At 38.0% G+C, this 14,662-nt stretch overlaps 1 long non-coding RNA gene across 1 annotated transcript; it reads right to left on the reverse strand.

Annotated features, from left to right (window-relative positions):
* Positions 1–6,264: 6,264 nt before the first annotated feature.
* On the reverse strand, positions 6,265–11,555 carry LOC116649885 (uncharacterized). Its single transcript, XR_004302793.2, has 2 exons — positions 10,077–11,555; positions 6,265–10,021 (listed from the first exon to the last, which is right to left on the reverse strand). It is a non-coding gene; the product is annotated as an uncharacterized lncRNA (long non-coding RNA).
* Positions 11,556–14,662: the final 3,107 nt, after the last annotated feature.

A 14,662-nucleotide genomic window follows, 5' to 3' on the forward strand; every position in this document is an offset into this window, starting at 1 on the left:
TTTATGGGTTTCATCAAGCAATGGTCGAAAAAGTTTGACGATCCGTACACGACAAAAACACTTTATATATCTCTGGTAAGACCTATTCTTGAGCACTCATGTATCTCGTCACCACAATATGTTATCGATCAGGACAGAATTGAATCGGTTCACAAACAATTCTTGCTGTTTGCCTTTTGTGGCTTAAATTGGAATCCTCGCGTGCGGTTACCGTCATACACCTGCAGACTTCTAATGATTAACCTTCCTTCTTTAATTAATCGTAGAACTATGTTGGGTGTAATATTTATTCATAAATTAATTACTGGTGAAATTGACTCTTCTGTGTTGACTAGCCAATTAAATTTCTCTGTCCCTACTAGACTAACTCTTAACTTTGTACCCCTATCGCTTAAATTTTGCTCAACTAATTATACTTTGCATGTAGTGTCGTACGTTACACGACTGGGCGAGGGGTGGGATGCAGGACGTTTCATCAGGATTCGCGTTAAAGAGAAAAAAAAGAATAATCCGCTGTTGAAAAAACACGACAATATGAACTTCACACGTGTCGATGATATAGTAGTCCCTTATATAGTAAGGGCGTAAGGAATTAGGTGAAGCCCGTATCTTATGGGCGTAGCAAATTTGTAAAAATTGAGATCAAAAAATTGTTAAGCGATGCCATTGTCAGACCATCAAAGTATCCATACAACACCCGAGCATGGGTTGTTGGCAAAATAGACTAGATGCTAACGAAAGGTCTGAGAATGAAGCCGACCACGTTTGATATATTGACCCATTCCTTCAGCGCATATGCGATGCTAACATTAGAAATACCCAATAACAGACAACATTTTTTAGGGAATGCTTCGAGTATTAGCGTCTCATTGTAACTAGAGGCGTAAAAACAAAGCAAAGCAATCCAAAAATACATCGAGCCAAAAAACTGTTTTCACTTGAAATCGCTTCTTTAGGTGGCCAGTTGTAGCGGGCTATCTATAAACGACTTCACATCCAAAGCGAGGCCATTAACTAATAATGAAAGGGAAACACAAAACCGTCAGCAAACATATTGTAAGAAAGGTACAGATAGAATGTAACGAGGCACAACGTTATGCATTCGAACGCATAAAAAATATCTTGGCGTCAGAAGCCGTTATCCTTAGATTTTAGAAACCTGTTCGACCCGACATTCGACGAAAGCAGAGAGTTACATATTTTTTTCTAATATTAAATGATGGAAAACATAAAGCGAACATTCACTAAAAACCCGCGAAAAGATTCACAGTGAGATTTCGTTGCCCTACACTTTCGAAGTCCCTAAACTGTCGCGTTTCGAGCGATAGCCGACGTATCATACCCCATTCTGCAACTAGTACATGCGTTCCTAAAAACAAAGGTCATATATTGCGACGCCAAAGCATTGTTTAACATCGCCATTCATTATATCGTCAATGAACCTCCACTTCATATCAGTGGAATATAGCAAAACGCTTCACTTAATCCCTGACGACTTTAAAGAAGGGTTCAAAGACAAAATTGCAAATGCCCGTCAGGCATTTATTAATTTATTAATGGTCGACAAAACCAGTGTCTTCCCAATTATTCAATACAATATACATATTAAAATATTATGCTAAAAGCCTAGTTAGAATACACAATTTTCTAATAGCATCATCAACCGATGGAGGTGTTTTATTTGCTAGTCCGGTCAGCTGCATCCCTATTGACAGCTAATTTTGTCAGTGACGCTATTAGAGCCTACAGCTAAGAACACGGTTGTTAATAGAGAAAATAGTGTTATTTAGGTCAAATTAAAAATAATCTTAATTTACTATATTAATTAAGAAAATACAATAAATAGGAAAAAAGAAAGAGAGAAGTTATTAAAAAAGTAACGGAATTAAACAAGATATATAGAATGTTATGTAGATAGGACAAACTGAAAAGTAATGGGAAATCACCGACCCGGTAGGGAAAATTGGTCCGGCAAGCTATGCCCCTCATAGCGCCTATCTGGGAATGGTCTGTGACTTTCCGAAGGTATCCTGAAAGCAAGGATTTTATTAGGGGTAGAGAAAGTTCGATAGAGAAAACGAGATGAATACTATTGTTATTTTTACATAGTACGCGAAAAGTTTTTTGAGAAAAGTAGTCTGTTGTGCGCTTAGTTCAGAATGCATCGACAAACAAATTGATTTCTCCAGAATGTATAATTCTGTGAGAAATCAGTTCTTAAAATTGAATAATGTGGCTAAGCAGCTCTCAAGTAATTTTGACTCGAGTTTTGAGTTGATTGGCAAATACGAATTCGATTCTCCAACCAATCGCCGGTTGGAGCCTCAACTTTTGCAATTGCCGTCTACGTCTGTTCAGACACCTACGCCTTTTTTATACCTTCCTAGCAACTCGGATATATCTCCAATGTTGTCTTTATCGCCTTCTCCAAGCGACCGCCCAATTACCCCTGTTTTAACCCCTGTAGTAGTACCAGTAGAGCCCGTAGCACCTACTTTAACGGTTGTTGCCACTCGTAGGCAAGTTCCGTCGTCGGACACCACTATTGCTAGTAAATCTCCTGCTAGCGTGTCAATAACCAATATGATATGATATGATGATATGATATTATGATATGTTCCCAATCACTCTTGATCTCAAGTTTTGGCCTCCACACATGATTGTTCACGAGTTCAAGCCTAAAAAGCGTGACCAGCCTCTCTCCCTTCCAGTCCCTTTAATACGGGATACCATTTGACCAAATCTTTATTCATTATCAGAATGTTAGAGGTCGCATTTCAAAGCTTAAAAATCTTTTTATGGCCAGCACTACCTTCGAATCGGATATAATAGCATTTTCAGAAACATGGTTAAATTCAACCATATTTGATTTTAAGGTTTTTTCGAATAATTTGATTTTGCATAGAAATGTTCGTTCGACTCGAGGTGGTGTGGCGTAAATTGCCGTTCAAGCCACTCTCCAGTCAGAACTTTTCTATTTTAGTACGCCTACTGACGCTGAGATTATCTCAGTTAAGGTGTATTTTCCTACACGAAATATCTATATTACATGCCCTTATGTCCCTCTTTCTTCTGATATTCAAGTTTATATGAAACATGTTACTTGTATTAAAGAAGTTTATTCACTGCCGATAATTATCTAGTGCCCTCAGCACAGTACGATTTTATAGACTGCATGCTTGATCTTTCGTTGTTTTAAATCAATTCTATGTCTAATCATTTGAATAGAACACTTGACCTTGTATTTGTTAACATTTACTGTATTTCTGTATTGCTCATCAGCCAATAAGCCCCGCCGTTGCTTTCGCAAAGGAAATTATTCTTCAAGTTTGACATTTTTTTTTTGTCTCCTGATGGTTAATACTAATTTTCTTCCAATCAACTTACTCTTCAATCTGTCCTAATATTATTTCTTACCCTTATACTATTTCTTCTGCTAGTTCCATACCTCCTCCCATTATTTCACACTCTTCTCTCCTTTTAGCTATGAACTCTTGAAAATCTTCTTACTCTCCTGGGCCTGACACTTTTCCTAGTTGTCTTCTTCCTTTCATTTTTAAGCTTTTTAATCTATCCCTTTAATCTTCTGGCTTCCCATCTCTTTGGAAAGAATCTTATATCATTCCTCTCCACAAGAAAGGTGGAAAGTCTGATATACAAAATTACAGGGGCATTGCAAAACTGTACGCTATTCCTAAATAATTAAAAAACTAATCACTTCGAATTTGCAGCATTTCTGCAAATCAGTTTTTTCCCCTGATCAACATGGATTCGTAAAGATGGCGATAATTTCTGGTTGGTCTAGCACACGAGGAGAATCCATATCGCCAATAATCAACTTATGTAGGAAGACAACACCGAGAATTGTCCTACGGTTGGTTGACGACGGAAGATTAAGAAGAAGCTGTCTGCTGGAGTAAGATGGCAGTGAAGATTAGGGTCCCAATTTGAACCTCGTAAGAAAAAAAGCAGAAATTTCTCTTGGACACATTTAATACGAACCTGGCTATTGTTAAACTGCGAAGACCAGATGCAAAAGCAGTATTCAAGGATAGAAGTTTCGTTATAATGGTAATTTTAAAGAATTCATAGGAAGAAGAATAAGAAGCAGGTATAGAACGGATAAGGTAATATTGTGATAGTAAGAATTATTATAAGAACAGACGCAACAGTAAGTTAATTGGAAAAAATTAGCAAAGAGATTAGCAGAATCAGAATCATTTCTACCTTTAATTATCCCTGTATAAAAAGATGGTGGCAGCTTGAAGATTTACGCTTCAAGTTTACAAAATTATAAAACTATCTTTTGGGTAAATAGACTTTAGGAACGAGAAAGATAATACTCATAGCACTGAGAATTAAGAACAAAGAAGTTCGGTTTGGCTATGGAAAATTTGGCCAAGTCAATGCTCGCACCAGACTATTTAAACTTTTTAAAATATTTAGACTTAATATTTTGTAGGTTTGATAGTCTGGGAGTGAAACAGAGTGGCAGAGTGGAGTGAAGCAATTGAGGGAATAGTATTAGGAATGAAATCATCTAAGATGGACTTCAGGATATTATAAAAAAAAAAGCATTATTAATATCAAACGCGTCCCCATTTGCTAAAAGCCCGCGTGCTCCCCAACTTCTACACCCGCGCCTGCGTAACGTCAGGAAAAGACAGCAATATTCGGGTCGCAAGTTATACGGCCCTAAAAGCGCATCTCGACCAGCACAATATGAGCACAACATTTCAGCCCCGCGATGCCCGAGCATATCGTATAGTTATCAAAGGCCCTCATCATTCGACGGATAAGGACGAGATTAAGAAAGCATTGGCTGAACAAGGTCACAACGTTAAAGACCTCCACAATGCCATTAGCCGCAATACGAAAATGCCAACAACTGTCTTTTTCGTTAACCTGGAGCAAACTACCAACAATAATGAGGCATTCAGTATAAAAGGTTTGTGCAGTTCGGTGGTAACAATCGAGCCTCCTTTATTCAATTTTTGACTCAATACTACCGCTGTCAAAGGTTTGGGCATTCCCAAAGATATGGCCGTCTTAAATATAGATGGGTCAAGTGTGGCGTTAAACACAGCTCAGCAGACTGCACTAAAAGTAAAGAGGAACCAGCGTACTGTGTACACTGTGGAGGCGACCATGCTGCTTCATATAAAGGCTGCGCTATTTATACAACTGCCTAGGCGCAGGCGTTCCCTAATGCTTTTCGTCACCCAAATATCACAGCCAGGCTTACTTTAGGAGAACCATCTGCTAAAATCGACCCTTACGTCAGCTACTCTGAAGCGCTCGGAGGAGGAAATAATAATTCACAAAGCAAAGCTCGCCAATCTGAGCAGTCAGCAGCAGGAGCTGTGGAAACCATAGTTACTCGATTAGAGGTGATGATGGAAAAAATGATGGATAAATTATTTAGCCAGATAACGCAAGTGCTAGCCACTATTGTTGGTAAGCAATGCGAACGGCCTGTGCAATAGCAGGCCAGAGGTCGAACACTTTGTGAAAACCACCAACACAGATATACTCCTAATTTCAGAAAATTACTTCTCCCAAAGATCGTACTTCTCCATCAAAGGCTTTGATATTATTTACACCAACCAGCCAAACGGTAGAGCCTGTGGTGGAGCTGCAGTGCTCATCAAACAAGGAATAAAATATATTGAACTGCTAGCACACCAACAAGCTTGGGTGCAGTGGGCCCAGGTCAGGATGCCCAGCCCGCTCGGCGACCTTACAATCGAAGCTGCGTATCTCCCACCCAGATATAACGTAAAGGACAATGAGCTTAGTCATATTTTGGAAAGCTTTGGCCCCAGGTTAATAATTGGTAGCAATTTCAACACTCCTGGTGGGGCTCGCGTACCAAAAACCCTAAAGGCCAAGCTCTTTACCGTTACATTCCGAAAAAAGGTCCTTGCCGCCACTCACCTGGTGAACCCACAGACTGGCCCACGGTTCTGCGCAAGGTTCCTGACATACTGGACATTGCTCTCTCCAAAGGTATAGCTTCCAATAAAATAAAATGCAGTCTCAACGAGAACTTATTCTCCTAGCTCACCGCTGCAACACTACATATCAATACCCCGGTCGAGAAAAAAGCGGCGCGCAAAAGGCTGATTAAAAACAACATGGACATAGACAGCTACAAAACACGGCTGCTTTCCAGGGTCAACTCTAACGCCGCACTTTCTTCTGCTGTCGACATTGACAGTGTAGGAGCAGGCCTTACCCAGGAAATTCACAATGCTGCAGGGATAGTATAATAGTTCAATATTAATGATTTATTTATTTATTTAAGTCCTTGGTGGTTTGTCTCTTTTTCACCACAACGTCTTCTTATTCCGCGATTGTAGATAGACTGCCTCACATTTCATCTCGGCAGCCTTTCTTCTTATCGATATTAGATATATTTCCTTATCGATATATACTTATGATACTGTTATACTTAACATAGATAGCGACACTATAATAACATAGCTAGGGCTACACATGTTGATCTTATCCTATTACAACTCGGCCATTCTGACAAAGAGAGCTCCTGATCTCTGTATTTTATATGTATACCTATCTTAATAACTCTGCTTATTTACTTTTTTCGCGTCCAATGCTTAAAGTTTTGGCTATTCCAGACACCAACATACGGGTAACGAGATAATTGAAAACCTTCTACATCTTTAAACAAGTATCTATCATTTTTTAAGATTTGTTCTATAATGTAAGGCCCTTTATATCTTGGTATTAACTTCTTCGAAATTCCTGGTGTGCTGTCAAAATTTTTTACCATGACATAGTCACCTATTTTATATTCTAATGATACTTTCTTCTTTTTATCAATGCGCTCCTCATTTCTGACTTGAGCTTCTTTTAGACATGCTTCCCCACTCTTTCTAATATTTTCTAAATTATTTGTATCAAAACTGTTCACCTGTGTTAACTCTTGTAATTTGTCCTTTAATTCATCACAAATTTTTCCTTTCTTTTGTAGTCCGAATAACATTTCGCTTGAAAATTTCTTTTTACTTTTGGTGTTGTTTATTGCATATTCAACATCTTCCACAATAACATCCCAATGTAATCCCTTTTCTTATTCCGCCATTTTTGCCATCATCGGACCCAGATCCCTATTTAATCTTTCCACCTGCCCATTTGCTTGCGGGCATCCAGTTGCTATTTTAATATGTGTTACTTCCTCGTTATTTAAAAATTCCTCAAAATCCTTTGCAGTAAAACAACTTCCTCTATCCGAGATAATGAACTTAGGTCGGCTATAAGCTCTGAAATAATCCTTTAATGCACTAATTGCTTCTTTCATACTTGTTGTCTCTGCTGTGTATATTTGGAAAAACCGTCAACCACGGCAAATATATATTTATTAGCTCTTCGTGCATTAATTGGTCCGTAATGGTCTATATGGATCGTCTCCCATGGTTTGTTTCCTTTCGGTATGCTATGTAGTAGTCCTTCGCTCTTGCCCGACTTGTAGGCGAAAGCAATGCATTTTAAACAATTTCCTATATGCTTTATTGCTTTTTTCTTCATACGTGGGAACCAATAACTTTTTCCAATAGCATCAATCATCTTATCTCTTCCTGCATGTCCCAACTCATCATGATATTTGTAAGGGACATGTTCTTCCATATCCGTTGGTACATAAAAACTAATCTCCTATAATTTGTCTTTCTATAAATGGCCCCATTTCATTTCCCATTTCAAACAGCTTATGCTCTTCTTTTTCTAACAGCTTTCTAATATCCACTAGCTTGTCATCTTTGCCTTGGCAAATAACCAAAGTATCCTCAAAACTATTTGATTCAATAACTTAAATATGCTCATAACATCTGCTTAACGCATCCATATCTTGCATTTGTTTGCCCGATCTATGCACTAACTCAAACTAATTATTTTGTAGCTCTAACGCCCATCTAGCAATTCTCGGATTTAAATCTATTTTGTCAAGCGTTAAAGTTAAAGAGTTGCAATCTGAGATTATTTTAAATCGTCTTCCCTGAAGATATATACGAAATCTACGTAATAATACGTAAATAATAGCTAGGGTTTTAACTCAAAACTATGATATTTAGACTCAACCTCTGTTGTTCTTTTAGAAAAATAAAAAACCGGAACTAACTAACCGCCCCAAATCCCAATACACTAGCATCACAATGTAGTTCTATTTCTTCTTTGTAATTATATATTGATAGTACTGGCGCCTCTAACAATTTGTCTTTTAACATATTGAAACACTTAAGCTCCTCTTCTCCAAACTTAAATTTCTTATCTTTTTTTAATAAATCATATAAGGACTTAGCGAATATAGAAAAGTCAAGAAAAAACCTCCTGAAGTAGGAGCATAACCCTAAAAAACTTTGCACTCCCTGAATTTTTTTTGGTATTGGAAAGGATTTTACCGCTTCTAATTCTTTTTCATCCGCCTAAGAATCATAAACATTTAACGCTGCTTTTAAAAAATTCATACGTGTCTAATTTCAACTCTAGTTTGTTTTGAACCAGTCTTATAAAAACTTCCCTTAAAGTCTACATGTGTTCATTTGTGTTTCTACTTGCATAATATCATCCATATAAACAATTACTTTATTATCTCTTATCATATCACAAAATATGTTATTAACAAATCTCTGAAATACATGCGGCGCAGTTTTCAACCCCATCCTAAGAAATTCATATTGCCCTAAAGGGGTAACAAATGAAGTATATTTAATAAATTGCGCATTAACAGAAACATGAAAAAACCCTTTTTTTAGGTCCAACTTTGTAAAAACTGTTTTTTTACATAGCCTGTCTAACAAATCATCGATCAATGCTAGCGGGTAGTTGTCTCTACATATAATTTTTTTCAGGCTATCAATGCAATCAATACATAGCGTCATGTCCCCGTTTAATTCTTCACTAGTACTATGGGCGATGCATACTCTGAACAACTAGACCTAATAATTCCATCTTTCAAGTAATAGTCAAGTTTTAGTCCAATAGTTTTTGTAACTTTTCTTTTTCCATATAAGGTAGCCGTCTAGGTGTACAATTAAATACTTTGTCAGTTTTAATCTTATGCTGAGCTCATGTCTTATTTTTTGCTGATTGGCCTTATCGCTTTAACATAAGTATTCTCAAATAAATTTTCAAATTCACACTTTGTGCTATAATCAATGTCTTCATTTAACATATATGTATTATATATAAGAGTCTCCACAACTTATTGCTAAAATTCCCCTATCAAAATTCTCTTCTAACACTCCAATCCTAGTGATTTCACTATTCGCTGAAGCTTCATAAACATGATTATTATTATTTTCTGCATCGTTTCCTTTATCTTCTATAATCACTTTTTCAATCCCGGTTTGATTATGACTAATTTCATTACTAAAAATTTCCTCTTTATCAGGTTCGAACCTTACCCCTCCATCACTCACTCACAGTTTCGATACTAATCACTTACTTGCTGACTATTTCATCACTAATTATTTTATTACTAACTTTCTCATCACTAACAACTTTATCACTAAGAGTTTTGGTACTAACCGTTTTATCACTAACTATTTCAACAATAACATTTTCGTTACCAACTATTTCATCATTACCAATTTCCTCATTGAAAAATATATCTTCATTTTGCTCGTTTTTGTTCAATTCATCTACCACTTCATTTGCTTCTTTATTGTAGCTTGTACTTAGCTTTGTTATTTTTTTTAACAATTTTCTGATAATCAACTTTATCCACATTCACAATTTTCAATGTTCTTAAATCAATATTCAAATCAAAAGCATCCATAAAATCTCTGCCAAGCACAGCGTCATACCTCATAGACTCATTTGCCACAATTATAACATTAAAATAAACATTTATTCCTTTTTCTTCATATAACATAAGATTTTTTCAACATTTCTTAGTTTACTTCCATTTAAACCTACATACGAACTCGCATCTGGCATACGCTTAATTCCTGATGACACAAACTTTTCCTTTGAAAATAAAATAGGGCTGCCATAGTCTATTCTGCAATTTTTGATTTCTTAAATGAGTTACTAAAATGAATTCTTGAGTATCTTACATATTTGTTTTCCATAACAGACTTCCTATTTGGACATCCTGCTATTAGGTGATCCTTTGAACTGCACGCATAGCAAGATTCTGGCTCCCGTTTAGGCTTTCAACATTCTTTAGCGCAATGGCCCTTGACATTGCAATTGTAGCAACGTTGTTGGTTGTCCGCCTGTGTTTCCTGTGCAGCTTATATCACTACAGTGTTTCGTGTCCGTTTAATTGGCCATTTTATAGATGCAAGCGCACGTAAGATTTGAGCCGGATTGGTAAAACAATGCATACTAGATTGAATGCGCAAGTTTTCGCAAGGTATGACTCGAATAATACCCTCCTCTACATCAATATTAATGTGCTGTGCGAATATGTTTTTTTTTTTTCGCTTAAGTATGTGGCGAACACCTCATCTGGTTTCCAAACCCGATCCTCAAACTTATGTCGTAGTTCCGACATTGAAAATTCTCCACCGAACGGCAAAACCAATTTGTTTAGCATCTGGTCAATCGGAGCAATGATGCGCATAGGGTCTGCATGGAACCACTTCAAAGCAACACTTTTCAATTTACTTATACAAAGCAAGTGCTGTTGCATCTCATTTAGCTTGTAGATTTTGGCCACATTAGACAATTGCATTACCTATTTACGCACCTCACTTTCTCCAGTAAGTTCTAATAAAATTTCCTTGGCCAAATTCATCGCTCCAGTTTGAATTTAAATTGTCTCCGATAGCGTTGCCAATTTCGTCGATTCTTCCAGCGTGGCCAGCTGCAGCAGCGCTACCAGCTGTATCCACGTGATCAGCTGCACCAGCGTTGCCATCTGTCGACCGTGGTCTTTCTTCAGTGTGACCATCTTCTAGCTGCAATAAATCGCGGACATCACTTTCCTGCTTCCCCCGTTGATCCCGTTGATTTGCTGGTTGTTGTTCACCGTTACTTGAAGTTCTTCCAGGAAATATCGTGACTCCGCATCGATTTCAGCAACTCGGTGTCATTTGCTATTTCGTCACGCTGCTGTTGTATTGCGAGTTTCAACGCATTTTGGACCTCAATCGCCTGCTCCCGGTTTATTTGAAGTCCAAGTTCCTCTGCAGCAACGTCACGCATATCCACTGGTTTTTGATTTAATCTAGCCATCAGATCAGTTTTAGTACCCTCTGTTGGCAAATTTAATAATGCCAACCAACTCTTTAATGTCGCTATTGATACGTATTTTTTTTTAGTTAATCCCACTTCTGATATTGTAATAGTGTAATATTACTGATTTATTTATTTATTTAAGTTCTTGGTGATTTGTCTCTTTTTCACCACAACGCCTTCTTTATTCCGCGATTGTAGATAGACTGCCTCACATTTCATCTCGGCAGCCTTTCTTCTTATCGTAATAACATTTATTTCCTTATCGATATATACCTATAATGCTGTTATACCACTAACCAAACAGCATATAGACTGGACATCCCATACAAACAGCGTTGTCACAAAAACTATCGGAGGCATCTGGTCCAAACTCGCGAGTAAGGGAGTAAGATATACATATGATGTATTTTTGAACCGCTTACTCTACAGGGAAATGCTGGGCGCACTCGCTTCCATATGATTTGTGCGATAGAACGGCAACGCTGTTAACTTTTATCTCGCTCGCACTTACTCTCAGCTCTCAATGCTCTCTCTATGTTTAGGGATTGTTTCAATGTGTGTGTGTGTGTGTATTTGTCCGACCAGCAAAACTGCGCACAAATTCAATTTTTCCCAAATGCTGAGGCATTTATACCCTTTTGAAGGCACGAGTAATATGAAATAGAGAAAGGGTTTGCCGCCACGATGCGAAATTCTTGCATTTTAGCTCGCTATCGTTGGTAAGGGTACCCAAGCGTTGCCATGTTTGCATTTAGAATATTTTGGACTCGCTATACACGCATACTTGCATATTTTGTGTATGAATAGAAGCATTTATGCGCTTGTGTGCCTGTTGCTTGCCTGCCTGCCTGTCTGTCCCCGATGCAAATTTAACAAGATTTTAGGATTTCTGATTTTGGACCTCTACACACAGACACACACATAAAAATGTCTGTGAATGGGCTGATCATGGGCGCAAAAGAAAATACATTATTGGCACGCGTCTGACGTGCTTGCCAAAAGTTGACCCATTCGACCCTACGAACTGCTGCAGGTAATAAAGGGTCAACATTCATTCATCAAAATATTAAAAAAGAAAGGCGCGCGTCAGACGCGTGCCAATAATGTATTTTCTTTTGCGCCCATGATCAGCGTGATATAACATAGTTTTGTGGTATTTTTTAGCCTTATATTATTTATAATGATCGGTTCTAGGTCGGATATTAATAAAATACTACCAAAATGAAAACGTAAATGCAGAAGGAAGTCTGGAAATATTCTTATTAATATAATTTATTTTTTATTAACATTTCATTGACAATACAGTCTCTTTACATTCAAATTATATTCATTTGATGGTCTTTGACAACACCTTCAGTTGCTCTAACTTGTCTATAAATACAGTAAGCCTGAACCAAAGACAATATAAACACTAAGATGAGTAACGCCATACAACAAAATGCTACTATGCAGCTTGATTTTTTGAAAATTGAGAACGAAAACGAAATCAATAGCATTGCGCTCTCACAGCCGAGAGAACGACAAAGCTAAAAATAGAATTTGCTCTCAGCTTCGGCTCTATGTGGGCCGTGCAAGCAATTATGTTTGTATGCGTGTGAATATACATACAAGTTAGCAACAAATAAATTCATACAGTCCCAATAAGAAGCATTGCAACACCTCATAAGAAGTGTAGCAAAATGCTGACTTGGTGTCTGTGCCATTTCCTCCACGCGCCGACTGGCAACCGCCGAAAATTACAGGAAGAATTGCCCAACGGGCCAACAACATTAGCAGCGACGCCGCTGCCAACGCCGCTGTCGCTAAGCAAGATAAGCAAGATAAAGAAGTGTAAAACGATAAATAAATATAAAGACTACGAACGTAGTATAATTTATCTCCAACTTTGCGACTCCCAAGGGACCCTCCAAAGTAGAAGGAAGAAACCAGCCACTGGCTTAAAAAAAATAAACAAAAACGATCAAAAATTCAATTAAAATATAGAGTAAAAAATTAACACTAGATTTAAATATACTTCGAAAATATCTTAAAATATACAATATAAGTAATATATCTCGTTTATGGCTAATGAAAGCAATTTAGTTAGGCCCCCAATAGTATCAGATCAACCACAGGTAGGCGGACATAACTTGAACAGACAGCAACAACGACATATCGACAGACAAAACGAACATTTACAAAATAGAGTTATGGCGAATAACGCAGAACAGATAATAGCAACCACGGTTAGCCAGATTTTGGCACAACAACTGCCGACATTGGTAAAGCAGTTAGTCAACCCCTCTAGTTTAGTGACGTAGACGACCAAACAATAACTGCCAACCACAATTTGAATGACTTAGACAGAGTTCCGGACATAGTTAAAAGCCTCAGAGAATTCTCCGGTAATCCAGCGGAATTTAGCTCATGGAAGAAGAGTGTAGATCGTAACTCTCAGCCTATGCAGCTGGGGCAGGTTCGCCAAAAGACTTTGGCATATTGCATACAGTGAGAAACAAAATCATTGGCAATGCCGACACGGGCCTCGAGTCGTATAATGTTCCCCTAAATTGGAGCGCTATCTCCAAATGTCTTACGCTGCACTACGCAGACAAAAAAGATCTAGAAACATTAGAATATCAGATGACAATGTTAGTGCAAGGAAACAACCAAACAGTAGAAGAATTCTACCAGGTCGTTTACAACCACTTGTCGCTGATATTAAATAAAGTAGGCTGCATGGAGTTAAATAGGGAATCCGAAACCCTTACGACAAAAATATACCGAGATAAAGCATTAGATACCTTCATTAGAGGTTTGAAGGGAGATTTACCACGGATTCTTGGAATAAAGGAGCCAGCAGATCTACCTTCAGCCCTTCACTATTGTTTAAAACTAGAGAATCAAAGCTATCGCACTAACATGGCTTTAAATAGAAATCAACAGACACATGCCAGAAACCCAAATAGAAATATACCACCACCTACACTGCCACCCCGAACAGCTCAGCCTTCTTTCGCTCAAACTTTTAGGCCACCACCCATTAGCTTCAGGCCCCAACTCCCGATCCATACATCTTGGCCAACCAATACAAACCATGGACCACCGACTTACAACAATAATGGACCGATTCCACAATACCCCAACCAACGAACCTACCAGACACAACCACAACAGGTATACATACCCAATAGACCTTCTACACCAAAACCCCAACCACGTCCTGAGCCAATGGACGTGGACCAAAGCATCCGCACGAGGATGATAAACTACATGAACAGACCCAATTTTGAAGTAGGGAAAAGACCTCCACCACCAACAAACGCCGCGGACAAAAAACAAAGAAATTTCAACATACAAACAGGAGAAGAACAGACGGAGACAGAAAACACTGACAACTATGTGACCATGGAGGAATACGTACAATCAATGCTAAATTACGAACAGCAGACTGAATACGAACAGCCATTAAACAAAT

This window comes from Drosophila virilis, chromosome 4 (genome assembly GCF_030788295.1).
Source record: "Drosophila virilis strain 15010-1051.87 chromosome 4, Dvir_AGI_RSII-ME, whole genome shotgun sequence".
NCBI lineage: Eukaryota > Metazoa > Arthropoda > Insecta > Diptera > Drosophilidae > Drosophila > Drosophila virilis.